At 40.4% G+C, this 20,432-nt stretch overlaps 1 protein-coding gene and 1 long non-coding RNA gene across 5 annotated transcripts in view; one reads left to right on the top strand and one right to left on the bottom strand.

The window, feature by feature from the left end:
* The window catches only part of MACROD2 (mono-ADP ribosylhydrolase 2), a 997,401-nt gene that overhangs the window by 270,348 nt on the left and 706,621 nt on the right, over positions 1-20,432 (bottom strand). The gene's annotated exons all lie outside the window — the stretch shown is intronic.
* Positions 14,114-15,399, top strand: LOC309338682. Its single transcript, XR_014155016.1, has 2 exons — positions 14,114-14,766; positions 15,142-15,399. It is a non-coding gene; the product is annotated as an uncharacterized lncRNA (long non-coding RNA).

Here is a 20,432-nt window from a genome sequence, read left to right as displayed (position 1 = left end):
TATCCCAGGTACCCAAAAGGATATGATGGCTGCCAATATATGTTACAGCCACTGCAGAAATCAATGCAATCAATAATCAATTTCCACGATCACTACTGATAACATGGGTACCATGATCATCTTCAATATATTTTAATTTTTAGAAAACTCAGAGCCGTTGAGGTTCTTCCAAGCAGCTGTGTCAGGCCTTTACAAACATTAAGGCTGCTAAAACATTTTTATGAACCAGCAGCTGGATGAAATGCTGTGTGTTCCATCTTTCACTATGACAGGCGTGTTAACTGCAAATTCGCCTGATAATAACCAAACACCACAAGGGTTGATAAAAAGGTAAAGTCTGTAAAAAAGATATGTGGATGTAAATGCTACGTCGGAGGACCTTTTATATCAACTATATGCCTGAATTTTCTAAAGTTTAAAAACAGAATTGAGTCGGCGCAGATAGTTTACACATCTTAGCACATCCCAGGAGTAAACTACTGGCTGTTAAATATGTCTGCTTAGGAGGAAGGCACTAGCAGAGAAACAAGCTATATGTCACTCAAGAACCTAACATTCCATATATCCCTTTAATAAAACTTTTAAAACAAAACGGGAACAGGTTAAGCAACAAATCAGCAAGAGTCGGGGCTCGGTATTTCCATTACTAAAGAGGAGAGCAAATTGGGTAGGAGAGTAGCACTAACTTAAAACCAAACCATTAAAAAATACCATCTTCCTTTACTTCCAGACTTTGCCCATCATTCGTCTGGTTATGAGAGTGAAGGCCTCATTCTATTTTTAATAGGCACAAAAGGTAACTGGTAACACAGGAGGAGAAGTCACAGAGCTAATGAAGAGGAAGGTCATCTAAATGATTTAACAACACAATTTTTTTTATCAGCAGAGACGTCCCTGTCACAGCTTCTTACAAAGTCCATTCTTAGTGAGTGATTTTATATACCAACTTACTCATAATATTATATATTACATACCCCTCAACTGTTCTGGGAAAACTGGGTCATTCTGTTTTTCCATGCAAGAGCATGGCGGCCATTGGGGCCGCTGCAATCTCACATTGCGATGTCACCCCCCAATATTTTTTAGGGGGCCACAATCTCACGTGGGTCACATGACTTGCCCGGGAGTACGGCCCAGAATACGCACCCCCGTTTTTGGTCTAGACATCTTGGAGGCTATGATACCTCCATCTTCTACTGTCTTTAAAATCCTTTGAAACACACTTAACTGTTAAAATAATGTACCTTTTCTTCAAAACATTTTGAATCTATTTTCTGTCAATTTCACATACTTTATTCTGTTGCATACAGTTGTTAACACAAACAGTCTCTCAACATATGCTTAATTTTGTGACAAATGCTGAAACATTAGACTCCAGCAGTAGGAAACATTGTTCCTAGCTCAACAATTCAGTGGTAATGATGATTTTTACATGAAAGTTGCCGATTTCTTTGAGAATCCAAGCCACTGACTTTGAAGCCTGATGCTATTATTTAACATGTTTGAAGGAAATTGTTCATTGCTTGCTGATTCTACTATTATAGTCTGAAGCAGATTAATTACCATCTTCTTAGGTCACTTATAGCAGGAAAGATTTACTGGATTAGTAATGGGGGGTGAGATGATGGCAAGAAAGTCCTGACTTATGGCTTTTAGAAGATGAATAATGTGAATTATTACCAGCATTCAGGAAGGCTGAAGATGACAGATCTTGCAAAATTAAATACCTTTCATCTTAGATGTGCTATTTTAAACAAATGATCTCTTTTTAAAAACCCATCATGATAAGAGTGGTGGTAAGCCATCCACGACACATTGATGTAATACAAACAGAAGAGCCTGCTTAAAAGGCTTTTGACAGTAAAATATGATAAGTAAATTTTTTTCGGCTCATTGTTTTGAACAGTTCAAAACTGGCACAGAGAGTGAAGCTTCATACAACATTAATGAGGTGTCACTTTTAGGAGTGCAAATGCTAAATGGCAGACAGACAAGCCTGAACAATTATTGCTTCCACATCTAGTCATCACTGAAATGTTTAGCTGGCTGCTCACCTGGTACAGTCCTCTTCCACAGCACCACAGAATATGGAGGGGGACCTGTATGTTTGCACACAGATCTGCATGAGAATTTTCAGCCCCATCTGCACTATACATTTAAAGCTGCGTCGTATCACTTCAGATTATCATGGGAAGGAATACAGTGTGATGTTGTTCTGCTCCTTCCACCAGCGCAAGCATTTCAGTTTGCCAGATGGCATGATCTCCCCACTCCTCCTCTGTGCCCCACCCCAAATTGGGGTTCTTTGGGGGGGGCGTTCACAAAAACCCCCAGAGCAGCACTCAAGGGGAGAAGAGGGGGATCACTGCATCTGGCAAAGCCCCATTGCACAAGCAGAAGTCCTTGCACAGGACTCATTAATTGAATCCCCAAAAAATCCACCCCAAAATCCTGGGTGCTATTGGTTTCTTAAGGGTGCAGAGAGTTGTTAGGATAAACATGTTCCCTTCAGAGAACTACAATTCCCAGAGTTCTCTGGGAAGAGGAAATGACTGTTAATCCACCCTGGGAATGGAAGATGAGAGGGCACCCCATAGACCCAGGCATCATTGTACAGGCCTCCGTGTTCCCCTTTCAATTCTCATGGGACAGATAACTGAGTAATAGCAAGCAGTGCATAGTAATAATAATAATAATAATTTATTATTTGTACCCCGCCCATCTGGCTGGGTTTCCCAGCCACTCTGGGCGGCTTCCATAAAAAACCAAAAATACACTAAAATATCACAGATTAAAAACTTCCCTGAACAGGGCTGCCTTAAGATGTCTTCTGAATGTCAGGTAGTTATTTATCACTTTGACATCTGCTGGAAGGGCGTTCCACAGGGCAGGTGCCACTACCGAGAAGGCCCTCTGTCTGGTTCCCTGTAGCTTTGCTTCTCGCAATGAGGGAACCGCCAGAAGGCCCTCGGCGCTGGATCTCAGTGTCCGGGCAGAACGATGGGGGTGGAGACGCTCCTTCAGGTATACTGGGCCGACGCCGTTTAGGGCTTTAAAGGTCAACACCAGCACTTTGAATTGTGCTTGGAAACGTACTGGGAGCCAATGTAGGTCTTTCAAGACCGGGTAGGTCTTTCAGTCCTGCTTCTCAGCTTGCAGAGATACCCCTTCTCAATGACTATTTGCGCAGAGGGGAGGGTACTCTCAGATGTTTCAAACTGGCATACTTTTCACAGTATGTAAATGGTGTGTAAGCTCTGGGGTGGGTCAATGGATGGTGATAATTACCAAATAGCCCAATACAGCTTTGTACATCTACTTAGAAACTTTTGTTGCTGTCATGTTTCTGAATTGCCTTCCAGCTTTACAGTCAAAATTTTATGTGTTAAAACTTTCAGAAAGTATGTGGGCGGGGGTGGGGAAAGAACAGCCAAATTATCTGAGAAGCCACAAAAATACAAAATGCACCGTTCAGATTGCTACAAAATGCCTCCAGCTATTATGCTCATAAGTAAATACATTTGCTGCACAGTTAAATATTTTTCTTGCATGGAGCAGTGACAAAAATTGACAGAACAGTACAACCCTTTGTCTAATAACCCCGTTATTTACTCAGCCTTAATCCATTTGCAAAGTGATCTTCAGTTTCCCCCCGGGATTAAATTAGCTCATGGTGGGGGAGCGCTATATCAAATGAATATTCTGAAAGGTAAATCACTAAAAGCGAGACAGAATGGTGGCTTTTACTTGCAGCAGAAATGCCAAATAGAAATATGAAAAAAAACAAAACATAGCATGGTTGAATGTAAAGGTTTCAGAGTTAACATACTTGTTCAAATAAAATGAATTAATGAGATGCTAAGTGTTCTAAATATTTTGCAGATATAAAGGTTCAAGCAGCAAATGTTAGAAGACATCAACCAGTATGACAGTCATGCAGCTTTGTTTTAAAAAATGACACACACTGATGAAAGTCCATGGTGTGCTGCTTCGTGACAGTGCATTTGCACCGCACCAGCCTGCCTGATGCCTTGCCGTCCCTCTCTACATCCCAATAAGCAGCAGCACCACAACTCAGTGGATGTCAGGTGAACATGATGACACCATTCTGCCTGCTATGGCTTATGATGACACCATTCTGCCTGCTATGGCTTATACCATGTGAGACCATTGTTCCATTAAACTCATTACTGGCTACACTGACTGGGAGAGACTTTTCTAGGGTTTTGGACACAGATCTTTCCTACCTCTCCCTGGGGATGCCTGGGAACCTGAAAAAGAAATATGTACTTGCTGTACAACTTAAATAAGACAATTCTGTTGGAATTAACCAAATGCCTGGGTAAATTATAACACTAATAAACTGCAAAGATTTGTACTTTTCAAAAGTAGTTACTGCTTTTCTGATTTATTAGCCGAAACTTCAGGGGTCTGTCATAAAGTTAAATAAACGAGCATGGAGAGCAACATAAATACTCTGGCTTGACAGTTCCAAAATACACTGTTTACAGGGAACTGGAAGATAGCAGCATTTCAGCACATATTTTATATCGAGCAGAGTAAAACTTAGAAACCAATAAAGCTGATAAAACTGCTGTAAGCAGTACAAGATGAAGCCCATTTCTAGAAGATGTCATATATTATAGCTGAACCCAAGTCAAAATGATTATCTGCATACAGAGGACCACGAACTCATCTCTAAAAAGCTACATAACAGAAATGCAGAGAATCATATATGATTGCATCAAAACTTTTTTACTTTCTTGCATGTATTAAACTAATTAGCATTGCCATCTGGCCAGTTTTAAATCAGCCTGCCATTTTCAGCTTTCTGTTTATGATAGGCCCGAAGTAAATCAATATATATGAAGAAGAGCAATGGTTTTAGCTATCTTTTCTCTCATGGTCTGTTTCCAGGAAAAAACAGTGTGTTTTATGAGAAGCGTTAGGTCTGTTCATGAGAATGCATATTTATCTTTTTACACTGTTCTGAAGCGTTAATGTACTAAATACATGAAGTGTTTGGGCTTTGTACCCAAAATTGATGTTTCCAGTGCCATATTTGATGCACATGTAAATAAAGGCATCAGTAATGGAACCTATCTAGCTTGTGCATCAAAGATTCACAAACATGCTTCATGAATGTATTGGGATTTTTCACAATCAAAACAAAGCCCAACATAAATCTAGTCATGAGAGTGAGCTCTGTTGACCTCTGTGGGACCTAAATTGCTACATCTGGGCTTGTGAAAGTGTCTCCTGGATAAATTGCAAATGTCCACCTGCAATATGCAGTTGGTATTGCCAGAAGTGAAATATTTCTCTGCTAAACTCTTGTTGCACTTTCCTTGAAACTCACACAGTTAAGCATTCGCATATCCATAAACATCATTTATTACATTGCTTGCACCATGTCTGATCCTTAAATAGCCATGCAGCTTAAAGGCACCCAGCTTTTCAAATAATGTGCTTTCACAATGCCGAACAATTTACAAGGTATATGTTAAAGTAATTCAATTAAATGTTTTTAATGGGGGGGAAACTTTTTTAAAAAGAAACTGCACTGTGGATTCCACGGCCAAGGCACTGCTGAAGTTCTTACACAAAGTGGTGGGGAGACAGCAATATTGATTTTACTCTGAGAGCAATGGAAATCATTAATTAAAATAAAATGGATTTCAATTTAACTTCTGTAGTTATTATTATTAAGGTGACTAGATATTGACCACAGATAATGTGAAGCTACTGCGTAAGGTCAACAAGGGCACTACAGATGCCCCAACTACATTTTGTCTTTTCCAAGAAAGGAAAAGGAAGAGAGTGGTTGCAGCAGAGCAGATTCCTAGCATAATAAAATAAGAAGAGCCGGCTGGATTAAGCCAATGGCCAATCTCGTCCAGCATCTTGTTACAATGGCCCACAGGATTCCTGTGGGAAACTCTATCTCTAAGACAATAGGGAGGCCATTTCCACACTGTGAAAGAAGAGGAAAGCTATAGTAATTATTGTTATTGCTATTACCCAACCCATCTGGCTGGGTTGCCCCAGCCACTCTGGGCAGCTTCCAACACATACAAAAACACAATAAAACATCAAACATTAAAAACTTCCCTATACAGGGCTGCCTTCAGATATCTTCTAAATGTTGTATAGTTGTTTATCTCCTTGACATCTGATGGAGGGCGTTCCAAAGGGAGAGTGCCACTGCCGAGAAGGCCCTCTGCCTGGTTCCCTGTAGCTTCACTTCTCACAGTTAGGGGACCGCCAGAAGGCCCTTGGAGCTGGACCTCAGTGACTGGGCTGGACGATGGTGGTGGGGACGCCCTTTCAAGGTATACAGTAGTACCTCAGGTTAAGAACTTAATTCGTTAACCTGAAACTGTTCTTAACCTGAGGTACCACTTTAGCTAATGGGGCCTCCCGCTGCCGCTGCGCCACCAGTATGCGATTTCTGTTCTCATCCTGAAGCAAAGTTCTTAACCCGAGGTACTATTTCTGGGTTAGCGGAGTCTGTAACCTGAAGTGTCTGTTACCTGAAGCATCTGTAACCTGAGGTACCACCGTACAGGGCTGTGACTGTTTAGGGCTTTAAAGGTCAACACCAACACTTTGAATTGTGCTCAGAATATACTGGGAGCCAGTATAGATTCTTTAGGACCAGTGTTATATGGTCCCAGAGGCAGCTCCTAGTCACCAGTCTAGCTGTCACGTTCTGGATTAGCTGTAATTTCTGAGTCACTTTTTTTAAAGGTAGCCCCACTTAGAGTGCATTGCAGTAGCCCAGCGGGAGATACCCAGAACATGTACCCACAGAGGGCATTCACTGCCTTCACTGGTTCCCATTTAAAGGAGAGGTAGAGTCTGGTATCAAATTATTATTATTATTATTATTATTATTATTATTATTATTATTATTATTATTTGATACAGTGGCGTAGCGTGGGGGGTGCAGGGGGGCCCGGCCGAACCGGGCGCAACATCTGGGGGTTAGGGAAATCCACGGGTTAGGGGGCGCAAATCCATGGGTTAGGGGGCGCAAATTACTTGCCTTGCCCCGGGTGCTGATAACCCACGCTACGCCACTGATTTGATAATCATCAAAAAGAAGGGCAGCACAGATTTGCATAAAGCTCGCATATGCTATTTAAAAGGGTATAGATGCAGGGTTAGAAACAATTGTCATGATTTAAATAGAAAAAAGTGCCTCTTACCACAGTTAGGAATGACTGTGAGCAGGTGACCTTAGGGCCTACTTAGTCTGCTTACTGTTGATAGTCAATTTCAAGGACCCTGATCCTGTTTGTTATGGTTCTTTATTTTTAAACTGGATTTGGATCAAAAGCCCTTCAAATAGAGGGTTGTCCTCTCTAAACTAAAGCAGACAGTTGGTTAAATTTGCATTTCATCCTTCCTGCAAGAAGCTCTGTACAAGATTTCAGCGGTAACATAATTTTATAGTGCCATACTATATCTACTCAGAAATAAGTCCTGTTTGGTTCAGTGGAATTTATTGCCATGTAAGTGTGTACAGGACTGCAGCTGTAGCTACAGCGTTGGTTTCAATATTGTACACTGTCTTGGGTGCCTTTCAAGAGAGAAGCAAACCATATATAAATCAGCAAGGTAGGCGAGAGTGAGAGATGCTGACTTTCTCAAGGTCATAGACTTTATTTGTTTCTTTAAAGAATCTGAAATCTCACTCTTCAGTCAGAAGAAGCTCCCAAAGAGGATTACAATGAAAGAAAAAGATAGCCCCTGCCCTCAGGTTCACAATCTAAAAATACAAAACTTAAAAGGAAAGTGGGTGGGGATGGGGGAGAGAAGGAAGTACTCAAACACAGGTTCAAGTTACTTAGTTTTGGTAGTCACCAATACCTGAATAAATCCATGACCATGACCCATGATCCTAGCCCCTTTTGCCCTTTCTGTAATCCTAATTGCAATTTTCACAACAGCTGACCTGTGATGCCATTACACAGATTGTCTCCTGGAATTAAGAAATACACTCTAGAGGACAGTCTGTCCTAGAATGTTAATCTGAAATTACCTTAATACTTCATAATTGGCAACAAAAAAGGACAAGTTTTACATCCATTATCTCTTTCTGCGCTGAAGGGGAACTGTTTCTTTCCATTTAAAATCAAGGATCATAAATTATCTTGTTCTGCTGTAAAGAGGCAGCATGATCCTATTGGCACAAAATTAACTAAGGTCAAAACAGTTGGTTAAGAAAAATGGCAATTCTTGTTTGGCATAACATATTGTCATTTATTATGCCAAGATGAAGATTATGGTATTCAGGGATAAACCACCGTGCTATAACTAGATGCTAAGTTAGATGGCCACTCAATTTACCAAGTAGACTCAATTTTATGTGGTCTCCGTTTTGTAATCTGCCAGCAGAGATCAGAAGGCACAGAATACACACACACACACACACACACACACACACACACACACACAAAAACATACTGTATAGGTTCAATATTCTTACCAGCGCTAAGACAATTGCCTGTTTTTTGTTTTCGTTTTTAAAAAGGTAAGGGGAAAATTGATATATTCAGCTCAAAGAGTTTCTGAAGTCTATGTATTCTATCCAATTGTCACACAGTGCCAGGTGTGTTTTTTTGAGTTTTTTGGTCTTTTTTTTTGTCTTTTTTTGGGGGGAGTTACATACCACCTTTTCTCCCAAAGGAGCCCAGGACTGTTTTGGGAAAGTTAACTGTATTAGGGATCAAAAAAGTCCAAAAGTTCCTGAGAAAATTTATTTTTATTTCTGTCAACAGTTCTGGAAGCTGATAATTCTTCATGTCAACTAAAATAGGTTTATTATGTTAAATTACAGGTTGAGATTGCAGTTCACAGACAATTCAAGATTACTTAAATTATATTTAGAGGAGCTAGCTTCCCATGGTTCTTGGTGTAATAACTCTTGGTTAACTCAGCTTCACAAACTATTAAGGAGAAAAGAATTTAATGAGTTTCTTCTGAATTAAGGCCATTCATAGGCAAAGATACTGGCGTACATTATGGTTCAAGGATTCTTGTTTTTCTTCTTCTTTGAAGCTGTTCTCAAAGTGAGGAAATTACTTGTTGGAATGGACAACAAGGACAACATGGTTTAAAGCAAACATTTAATTCTGTTTTCAGTCACTGGGGTGGAGAACCTGTGGCCCTCCAGATGCTGTTGGATAATTCCCATCAGTCCATAAATCGCTTTGAGTTTACTTTTTGAAAAATAATAATGAGAATAATATAATAATAATGATAATAAATAAATGATGATAATTTTCAACATGCCATAAAATTTGAATAACTGGCTTGATACTTGGAAAGCTGGCACCAACCATTTTGTTAGAGAGTCAAAGAAACTTAGCTTAATTAGGGTTGCCATACGTCTGGAATTTCCTGGACATAAATGGAATACTGCAGTTGAAAACAGTGTCTGGGTGGAAATTGGCTAAATGACAATGTTGTTTTTGCCAGTTTCCCACAAAAAGAGCTCAAATCCATAGCTGTCAACTTTTCCCTTTTCTTCCGAGGAATCCTATTTGGAATAAGGGGATTTCCCTTAAAAAAGGGGAAACGTTGACAGCTATGCTAAAACCCCTCCAATTTCTCGGCAAAACTTTTCCGCCTGGATTTTCACCTTTTGAAATCTGGCAACCTTTCTTGATATAATTTGGGAATCTCAATGTTAGATTTTTTGTTTGTAACAAAAAACAAAAACAACATTGTAAAGCAATGTTTATATTCTAGGATGGAGAATTGACTCCTTCCTTTCAGTGTGCCTGAACTGATTTTGTCACCATCAATCAAAGGGAGAAATACTTTTCTTAGGCTGTGTGCATATAGTGCTGTGAATCATAGCTAGTATCTATATATATCTCTTTCAATCTAATCAGAAATTAAATCTTTCCCCCCCTTTTTGCTAAAAGCCTTTTCAAAATGGTTCTACAATTCTGAATAAAGATTGACAGTTGCTATTCTAGTCATTCTGCTTAACATTTCTAATGAATGCCATCACATTTAATACCATTTGGTGTGCCATTACGTTGATTTAATCCCAACACTTTTGCTCTAAATGAGGTGCAAAGACTTGAGAGTGTAGGGTTTTGTCATAATGAATAAATATTTACAAAGACCAAAACTTTTGGCAGCATTTCAGTCATTTTTAAAAATAAAATAAAAAAAACCTGCTGCATTATTAGACAACACAAATATGACCAGTAAATACTACCAGACATTTATTAAAGCTGTTCAAAGATATCTAAAATAATTAAAATCAGAATAAAAGATGTATCCCTCTTTTTATGAAGAGATCAAGTTTTCACAAGCAGCCCTGCTAGAGACACAATCATTTCAAACGCTTACTGAAAATCTATTCTGATGTGCATGGTTTCCCCCTGTAGAGTCCATCATAGTAATCTTTCTTGATGGAAGTAACAATGAGTTTCTTCAAGGCAAGATCACATCAAGCAAGATTCTTATCACTACGCACATTTGTATTTTACCTAGCCTTATGATAAATTGCATACTTCTGCAGCTGCTTCAGTCTATGCCACCTGAATCAGGCAACTTCACCTTCCTGCATGACAGGGCAGGGCTACCTCTGCAAATATGCATCCAAGAAGTTCTCCTTGCATGTAGGTTCCCAGGTTATAATAATAAGGTTCCTTCCAGAGGCGGAGCTAGCTGCTCTGGCACACATGCTGTGCACCTGGGGGTGGTGCTAGCCGCCCAGGGGGGAAGGTGACTGCGGCAAGCATTCCGGGGCGGCGGCAATGTCACCCCCCTCAGGGATGACACCTGGGGCAAACCGCACCTACCGCACCCCCCTTCTTCTGCCAGTGGTTCCTTCCAAAATTCCGCAGTGCATCACAAATCACTGCAGAGGTACATAATACCCAGCAAGCTGGATATCACAGCACACTCATGCTTGACCTATGACTAAACCCTACCACAGAGGTGAGAAATGAGCATTAATGAAATGTTAGCAATGAAGAAAAATCAAGGATGTAAATGTCACCAATCTCAGAAAGAAGGTGTCTTATGGACCAAAATTGCCTTCACTTGGAAACATGGGAGAGCTGCAAGAAATTAATACATTCTTGTATTAATGTGTATATAGCTTACGGCGCTTTTCTCTCTCTCCTCACAGTAGAAAGACAAAGTTAGAAAACAAATGATGAAACACAGTTAAACAATCTCAAATTTGCATTGCCAGGGATCATGCGGTGAAAAGAGTAATGCCAGAAAGCTTATCAAATTTATGGTTGGGATAATGTCACTGAAGACAATATAAATAAATGTGAAACTTTTTTGCAAGAACTGCTTAAATTTGCTGGAAATGTGAAGTATTATGGGCATTGCCAACAATGTTCATGAAGAACTGTGAGGAGATTTCAGCTTTAGGGGGAAACCTAGATATGTGGATAAAAAACACTCTATTCTGCTTCAGTAGGTACTTCCTTGCTCAACAGTAAGCATTACAGTACCCTGATATTCCCTAGGCACTATGGCTGACATACACAAGCTTTCACCTGATGAATAATGCACCTATGCACCCATGGAAAGAAACATCTTGATATTCATTTGTGAAAACATCAGTTAAATGTGGAGCTGTGTGGTTGTCTTTCAACCACATTAGTCATGTTCAAAGTCATAGAGTTTAGGAAACCACTGAGCAATCTGTCCTCACAGCAAGGCACATTTCGGGAGGGGGGAATTGAATGGCATGTTATTCACTTGTCAGTGAGCAACGCGCGTATCTGGAATGTTCCACGAAATCTAAAACATATTTTGATATGGTGTGCATTTCTTTGGAAGAAATCCTTCCAAATATATCTGATTACTAGTCAGAAATTCTATTACTTTCAAAGTGAATTGTAGTGGGGGGAAACAGGACCATGCTTTTTGCAGCACACAGTTATGAATACAGAGTCAGTAATATAACATGATCAATATCCTGGCTTTCCATCAGTGAAAGGTAAGTATGCCAGAAGCAGCTACATTACTTTTTGTCACTTCCTGAAAAGTCAATCTAATGTTTCATTCAGACAACCTCAGTTTTTTTGCCACAGGGTGACTTTCTGCAGTCACCTGAGGGAAGAAAAAAAGGTTTGGAGAATTCACCTCAAGTAAAGTCCATAACAAACACAAATTATGGTATAGTAACTGGAATCGGTTTGCTGCCTTGTTTGAAGATGTTATAAGCTCCTCTTCAGCAAATGCTCTCACAGCAGCATACAATAAAATGATAAAATGACAATTAAAACAATACTCCTAAACTAGCACGCTAAGACACAGAAGCAGAAAACAAAACCACAAACACATTGAAAGACCTGGGCAAATAAAAATGTTTCCATTGGACACTGAAAAAGCAAAGACAGCAGCCAATGGGATCCCGTAACAAAAAAAGCCTTGGTAGGTATTCAGAGTAGACCCATTTTAAGCAGTGGCCCTAACTTAGACATGTTTATTAATAATTCCAGTGGGTCTACTCTTAATAAAAATTAGTTGACTACCACCCCTTGTCTCTTGCCATCACTCACTTTGCTTCAGAGGGTGGTGGGATTTGGAGCACATCCTCCAAAGCTATTGTAACATTTCGATAGACTGCGATTGAAATGGGGGGGGGGGAGGTGCCACAGCTTTTCTGCTGAAAGTTTAAGACATCTGCCCTACCCTGCCCCAGTACTGTACTGCTCCAAAGCTTTACTTTTACCTCAGTAATTAAAAATGGCAAACTTTTGGAACTGCCCTAAGAGGGGCGATTTCCAAGAAATAGTTAATAAAAAACAACAACAACTCAGGGATGGGGGAATCTGTGGCTGCCCAGATGGTCTCCCATCACCCCTGATGATTGGCCATGCTTGCTAAAGCTGATGAGAGTTGGAGCCCAACAACATTTGGAGGGCCACAGATTCCCTGTTCCTGCATTAAACAGTACTGTAAGCCAAAGGCCTAATACTTGTTTCAGCTTCAGTTGCATATTCCTTAAACTGTGATTGTGCATTAAGAGACTGGGGTCTGAGAACTCTATCATAAAACATTTGTGTGCCATTAGGCTACCTGCAATAGGTGTTAAGCAGTAACTCATTCTGGTTTTAGAGGTAGATTGCCAAGCTACTGTATTAAAAACTATCTAAACAGTAAGAAAAAATGGGATCCTAGAGTTTCAACTTCTATACAGTGCATTAATTCCAAGAAATTCTAACTGCCATTTCAAACAGTTATCACACTCCCCATCTGTTTAGTGCAATTTAGCAGTCCCCACTGTAGCTTAGCTGGTGTGCACAACCCCCAAAGTTGCTTGACATCTGGATAAGTCTCCTCAAGAGACTTGCAAATTTAATCACTCTACTGTACAGCAGCCGCCAGTTTAAATAGAAAGGTCACCCACTGCCAACAGTTAAATAGGCCAGAGCCGCAATGGTATGACCAACAAACAGAACAGGTCCTGAGCTGTTTGGGGACTCTCACATATCTTGAACGCAAGGGCACACCTATAATTTTGACTCCACTGGCACAAAAGAAGAAAACACCAAGAAAAAGGGGGGATTTAAATAAGACACAATATAGGAGAAGGAAAGGAAATTCAGCATTATATGAAATAGTCAGGGATTGCTAGGGCAACGATTTTTCTGCTTAGTGCCATAAGCTGACCAGATTTCTCAGGAGTAGCTGTTCATATATACCAATTCTATATAATTATATATTTCCACTATGTAATTCTTCTAGATCCAGTGTAGGTTCTTTCACATCAAAAAATCACCCTGGAGAACCCTCCTGTTTTAGATAATCAGGCCTATTCCTTCTTAGGGTCCTGAAATTGGTAACATTAATTTGTGAGTAGCAACAGCTAGAAATAACAGCTGGAATACAAAAGATCTTGGAATTATGTGCACTTCCGTGTGCGCTTGAGGAGCGAGTCTCTGGTTTAGGGTGGAGATGTGTCCTACTTTCCAGAGGATGGCCATCTATCTGAAGGGATATCAAAGGCAGTCTTCCATTTGAAGGACAAAGTATGGTTTAAATATAAAAGATCTTAGGAAGGGAGATAAGGGGCCTTGAACTTTCCCATCAACAGTTGGTACCTAGACAGCAGATCCCCTGTTCACAGTCTTTCCCACTGTGGCAAGATGTATTTTTATTTATATCACTGTATTTCTCAATTAAGGGGGAACTGTCAGGCACTTAGCCTCCTGTCAGCAACTTTGCTGCACTTACTAGGGGCGGGGAGAGAGGTGGCAGGAAGGTCAGCACAATGCAAGTATAGCAGTGAAGCCAATCCAGTTCCCTTCCCACTGTGTCCACACTATGGCAACCTTTTCAGGAACTCCTTACCCTCTCAGTAAGTTTGGCAACAACACTGACAGAAGGCCCGGTGTGTGGCACTGTCCCAGATTGTGCTCTGAAGGATTCCCTCATTCCCAGAAGTGTGTGTTCATGGCTGCGGGGCACTGCAGGAATAATGGGGAGTGAAAAATCTCCAGTTTGCACTGATCATAGCCTATAGCCACTTGAATGGCAGGCAATAGCAGCTAGAAAGTAGCCACTCCTTGGAAGTACATCCCTCAGATGGATACTCATGGTAGTTTCATGTCTCAAAGGGAGCATATTTTGGTTTTGTTCTGCTAAAGTTCTCATTTGAAGCTAATTTCAATGAGCACATTTGCAAGAGGCACCCCATAACTTTGAATCTGTACAAACTGGGAGAGATGGTCTTGGAGCCTGAGAGAAGTTAACTTACGGAAATTCACAGTAAGTTTCTCAACCTCTCTGTCCCTTACTGTATGGCTGAAAATTATCTGCAGAGGGCTTTGAGCAATGCAGAACAGGATGTGGGGAGCTGATGGAGAAAAGGGGAACAGTTCAATGTTGGGCAATTATCCTAACTTAACTTAGGATGGAATCTATAGCTTTTATTTAGAGAGCTAATGCACTTGTTTGTTTAACTACACAACAATTGTATACTTAGCACACCAATCACCTAATATATTATTTTTGCCTTGGTAGATACTGAGTTTCAGTGTTGTACTTATAACATGATTGCTTCCTAAAGCTTGTCCAGATTCTTGTTCCATTAATAATTATTTTCTAAGCACTCTCCAAAAGTTGTTTTTTGTCTCTTTATAGACTGTCAAGGCTGAGTGACAGCACTTCTTCTATATAAATGGACCACAAAAGAACAGAACAGCCAACTTCGTCACTCATGAAAGATTTTCAAATGTGTTATCTTTTTGTTGGTGAAGCCCCAAACTCTTATTGTCCTTTGCAAGGGTTGTGCAGTGCAGCTAAATGTCAATTGCCAGCAAGGTCACCAGATGTTCTGGTCTGCCAATGGCTCTTCTTTGGACAGCATGTTATGGGTATTAAAGCTGACCTACCATCCTACCAGGGACGCAGGTGGCGCTGTGGGTTAAACCACAAAGCCTAGGACTTGCCGATCAGAAGGTCGGCGGTTCGAATCCCCGCGACGGGGTGAGTTCCCATTGCTCTGTCCCTGCACCTGCCAACCTAGCAGTTCGAAAGCACATCAAAGTGCAAGTAGATAAATAGGTACCGCTCCGGCGGGAAGGTAACCGGCGTTTCCATGCGCTGCTCTGGTTCGCCAGAAGCAGCTTAGTCATGCTGGCCACATGACCCGGAAGCTGTACGCCGGCTCCCTCGGCCAATAAAGTGAGATGAGTACCGCAACCCCAGAGTCGGCCACGACTGGACCTAATGGTCAGGAGTCCCTTTACCTTTACCTTTACCATCCTACTATGTTTGAATCTTAACTCCAGATTGCTTTTCTGCAAATTAATGGGTTGGTGCAGCGGTTTCAAGAGTGAGATAGAAGGCTACATTTTTGTTGTTTTTACTTTTATTTTCAGATCTTGTAGGGTAGCAGAAGTTGTTGGGTAAACATTTAAGAACCTGCCCTATTTTTGGTGATTCTAAGTTGTTTTAAAATTATGCTTTAACATTGCAACCTGCCATGGGATGTTAGGTGAGGGGTGGGTAATTAATAAGAATAAGAATAACTTCATAAATGGAATGTAGGTGTGCAGCATAACATGCCCATCAAATATATGTAGCTTAGAATACTTAGGACTGCAGTACTCTTTTACAACAGACGTTTCACTGTAAAGTTTCATTTCCCAACGTCCCAGGCTGCATGCATTTTACAAATTTGAAATATTTTGACCCTTTGAAACAATCAATTAGTGCAACGTATTATTGATAGAAACAACAACAATAATGAGAAATTTAAAATGATGGCTCATAGGAATCTACTGCAGCTGCTAGGCCACAGCTGAAGGGATCACTCAAACCTGCATCCAGCCTGATTGGAAGCCATTATGCTGAAACAGTGCTGAAAAATCAGATTACCCCTTCTGAGGCAGTGGAGCTTTTATAGTAATCTCATGGAAAACACAAAATACGCCTACGTTAAGGCTGTTTTCAGAAACTGAACCATCTCCAGATATTTAAAACCCCTTTCGCCTGTATTTGTAGCAGGGAAAGGCTGTTTACTTCAAAGCATTTTGACATCGCCTTGGCTAAACACATGTTTAAACAGCTGCTATTCATTTACAGTAAGCTCTTTGCTTTCCATATACACAGACAGCATGCCTGAAATTACAGATTTTGGCAGATTCCGTTCTAATTGTTCATTTTCCCAATACTTGAAGATAAGAAGTTAGCCTCTTTAAAGCTGTACATAAACAAAAGCTTGATGGCAAGTAAGAAATCATTTATTTCCACATCTGCAGTATACATATGCTTTGGAAATAACAGCAAACCAGTTTATTTTTCAACATTTATTTTTTATTAGGACTAAGCTGAAAGTAGGGAATTTTCATGAACATTTTGATCAGTGTCAAAAAGCACTACACACACACACACACACACACACACACACACACACACTGAAACAGGGTGAATGTGTTTCCTATTCAAGAAGGATTGTCCTCACTTTGAATAGACTTCTTTTGCTCTCAGTGATATCAGCACATAGGAAAACCTTTCTGGCATTGTGACGCCATAACAGTGACTTGCATTCTGCAATAGGTGCTTACCTAGGAATGCGTAGGGAGCATTGCCTTCACATTTCATTGGCTCAAAGAACAGAAAACATTAAGTATTGCCCCATCCCAAAATGTCAGCTCAAAAATCAAAATGGGCAAAAATTCAGCACAAGTTGCCCATATTTGTGTTCCTTGTCTAATACAATTGCACAGTACGGCAATATCAAATATCATGTTGGAGAGGCGCAGCACAAATCTTTTAATCTCACATTATGGGGAGAGAGCCATTGAAAGCTGCCCAGCATTTTATTTGTGACAAGAAACGAGGCATGTTACAAAAAGCATCATTGGTGACTAAGTAATGCTCTGAGTTAACCCACTTAAATTAATGGATTTAGTCCATTGATTTCAATGGGTGTGTTCTGACATGGGATGTTACTCCATGAATGGATGTGCTATGCATACAGAAGAAAGATGACGTACCGTATATCTTTCCTCTGAGAGTGTAAAGAGCAAGACAATGTTCTTCAGATAGTTTTACGCAAGTTAATCTTCCTCTGATAAAGAGCTGCATTAGCACGAAAGAAGTTATTTCCTGCATATGCCTCAACTGATTTATTATTATTAATTATTATTATTATTATTATTATTATTATTATTAGGCTATGTATTCCATTTCTAACCTCCTCCACCCCCACCCCCACCCCAAAAAAGCTGAAAGCAGTGTACAAGGTCCTGTCCCATCCTATCTGCCCCATTTTATCCTCACACAGTTTTGGGTTAGGCTCATAGTCCCTGACCCAAGGCCACCCAGTGAATGTACTGGCTAATCTGGCAAGTTTTCACATGATGTTATGTTTGTGCAAAGAAGGTGGAAATGTGTTACATTGCATTCTATGGGTTGCCCCTGTGCTAAAGATATTTTGCCTCATTGAAGCAGTGAAGACAGCAGTAACAGAAGTCTAATGCCCCTTCTTCTTCTTTGCTTGTTATCTGACTTAGCTTCCTTCCTAATTGGAACTTTTTTCTTACCCCACCCCACCCCACCCCAGGTCCCACTTTTTATTCTCATTGCATCCATGAACCTAGAAAGCTTGTTAACATTATCTGGCTAATGTCTTTCCGTAAAAGGTCCATCAGCCTGCTTCATGGTTCTGAAGCCTGGCTACTTCATCACCCACATCACTCTCATGCCAACACACAGGTTGTGGGCAAACTGTGCCAAATGTATTATGTAGGGCAGAGTTCTTCGATCTTGCATCTCCAGATGTTGCTGTATTGCAACTCCCAATGGCTGGAAATTGTAGTCTGAGAACATCTGGGCATCCAAGGTTGAAGAACAATGATCTAGGGCAGGCATGGCCATACTTGGCCCTCCAGCTGCTTTGGGACTACAGTTCCCATCATCCCTGACCACTGGTCCTGTTAGCTAGGGATGATGGGAGTTGTAGTCCCAAAACAGCTGGAAGGCCAAGTTTGTCCATGCCTGATCTAGGGTGTTTCTGTGTAAATGGTTACAATTCCACAAATTTACCATTTATTAAGAACTGTGTTGCGACAAGACTGCTGGCCTCAATGTATCTCCAAAAGTGGTTATCTGGAACTGGAATTGCAATTGTAGCAGCTAATAAAATTCAATTAGATTATCTGGGGATTTAATTCTACTTTACCATGGCTTCATTCCCAGTGTCTTTAAATTGACTGAACTCCCTCATTTACAACCATTCTAAAAATGTTAGCATCAGCCACGACACCTAAAACAGCACCCACAATTTCCAGGGCTTGGGTGCTCTTATGTATCATTGTAATCAATTCTGCTTACATACTTTTAACCCTGTGCAGGGTTGTGACTGATCTATGCACCCAGTGCCACAAAGATGCCATACTAAACATGCAAACATTACTGAAATCATGTATACATTATACAATATGTAGGCATGCATGTAGGCAAACACACACACACACACCCTACAACACACCAAACTACAGTGATAGCAATACATTACAAGCAGTGCATTACAAATACTGATATCTATATGCAGAATATATCTGCAAAAACTTTGGCGATAACACAAGGGATAATGGGCAGAAAAATCAGAAAGGATTGCAGCTATACACAGCTGCCCCCAGTAACATTATCAGGTTTACCTTGGTGGCTGGCTTCAGTTTAAAGGGAACTCTCTACATGCTATATACTTGGCAAGAAAAATGTTTCCCAAAAGCTTCTGGGAGCATGTGTTTTCCTGAACATATGGAGCAATAGTAAGTTGTGCCATAAAAAAGAGCATTATTCTAAAATAGGTCTATGCTGCCCCAACTCTGATTTTAGTTTCTGTAAATAATAAATGCAATATAACTTTACACCATTTAAAAATTTGAAACATAATTCATAAATACTCCTGTTCAGATCTGTGTCACAAGAGAACGAGCTCTGTGAATGTTATTCTGAAGTACCAGATAATAACTCCCAACAGCAAAGCCCAAACCACTCATGAAAATGTAGCCGTTTGAACAGAGTGATCTAGTGTTGCCAGCTGTCTGTGTTTGCCTCTATCAAAGCTACAATGTCTTTTCTTTAAAAATAAAAATAAAAATCACAGATACATCCCCTCCCCACCCAGAACAGTTTGAAGTAACTGGCACAAGTGCTTTTAGGAATGCAGCCCAGGCTCAACAATAAAAAGGAAAAATGAGTGTAACAGAATGTTCACAAACACACACTCTGGAACCAAAGATAACAACGATGAACAGAGCAGTCTTCCATAACTAATTTATCTTTTATGACCTACATGCAACAATCTTTGTACTGGGGTACACAAACAGCTGAGCTGCACACTCGGTCAGTTATTCACATGTAACATTCAACAAGTGTACAGTTTGTGTACCTGTGTACACAATGGTTGAGCTGCACAGATTATAAACTGTACACCTTTCACACAAACACTTGTACATGTGTGGAGGCAGCTTGTACCTATGTTCAGTGCAATCTATGAACAAGCGTTTTGTTGTAGCCTTTTGGTATGTCAATGAATTAGTCCAGCTTGCTCCTCGTTAGACTGTGGATGGGCATTAAAGCAGTTGATAAGGATCTTTTTTGCTTTTGCTTCGGTTCCTTCCAAATTAGTTTAAAATCTGGCTCCTTTTATCAGCTAGAGACATTTCTCCTCATCCTGGCCCGCCCTGAAAAGCTTTTAATTCTCATCCCAAACTCAGTTTGATGCCTTGTCACTCTTCTGTACACTGTTCTGGCACAGATGCTCTTTTGAACGGTCATTCTGTGTCAAATAATTTTGCAGTTACTCATCATCTTTCTCTCTCTCTTGCTCTGACAAATTTTTTCATGTACATATGGTCTGAGATAATGAAAATAATGGCAACCATAAACCCTAAAATATGGGACGCGGGTGGCGCTGT

This window comes from Podarcis erhardii (genome assembly GCF_964252035.2).
Source record: "Podarcis erhardii genome assembly, chromosome: 3".
NCBI lineage: Eukaryota > Metazoa > Chordata > Lepidosauria > Squamata > Lacertidae > Podarcis > Podarcis erhardii.
The sequence above is the reverse complement of the archived record's forward strand: the minus strand, read 5'-3'. Positions and strand labels throughout refer to the sequence as shown.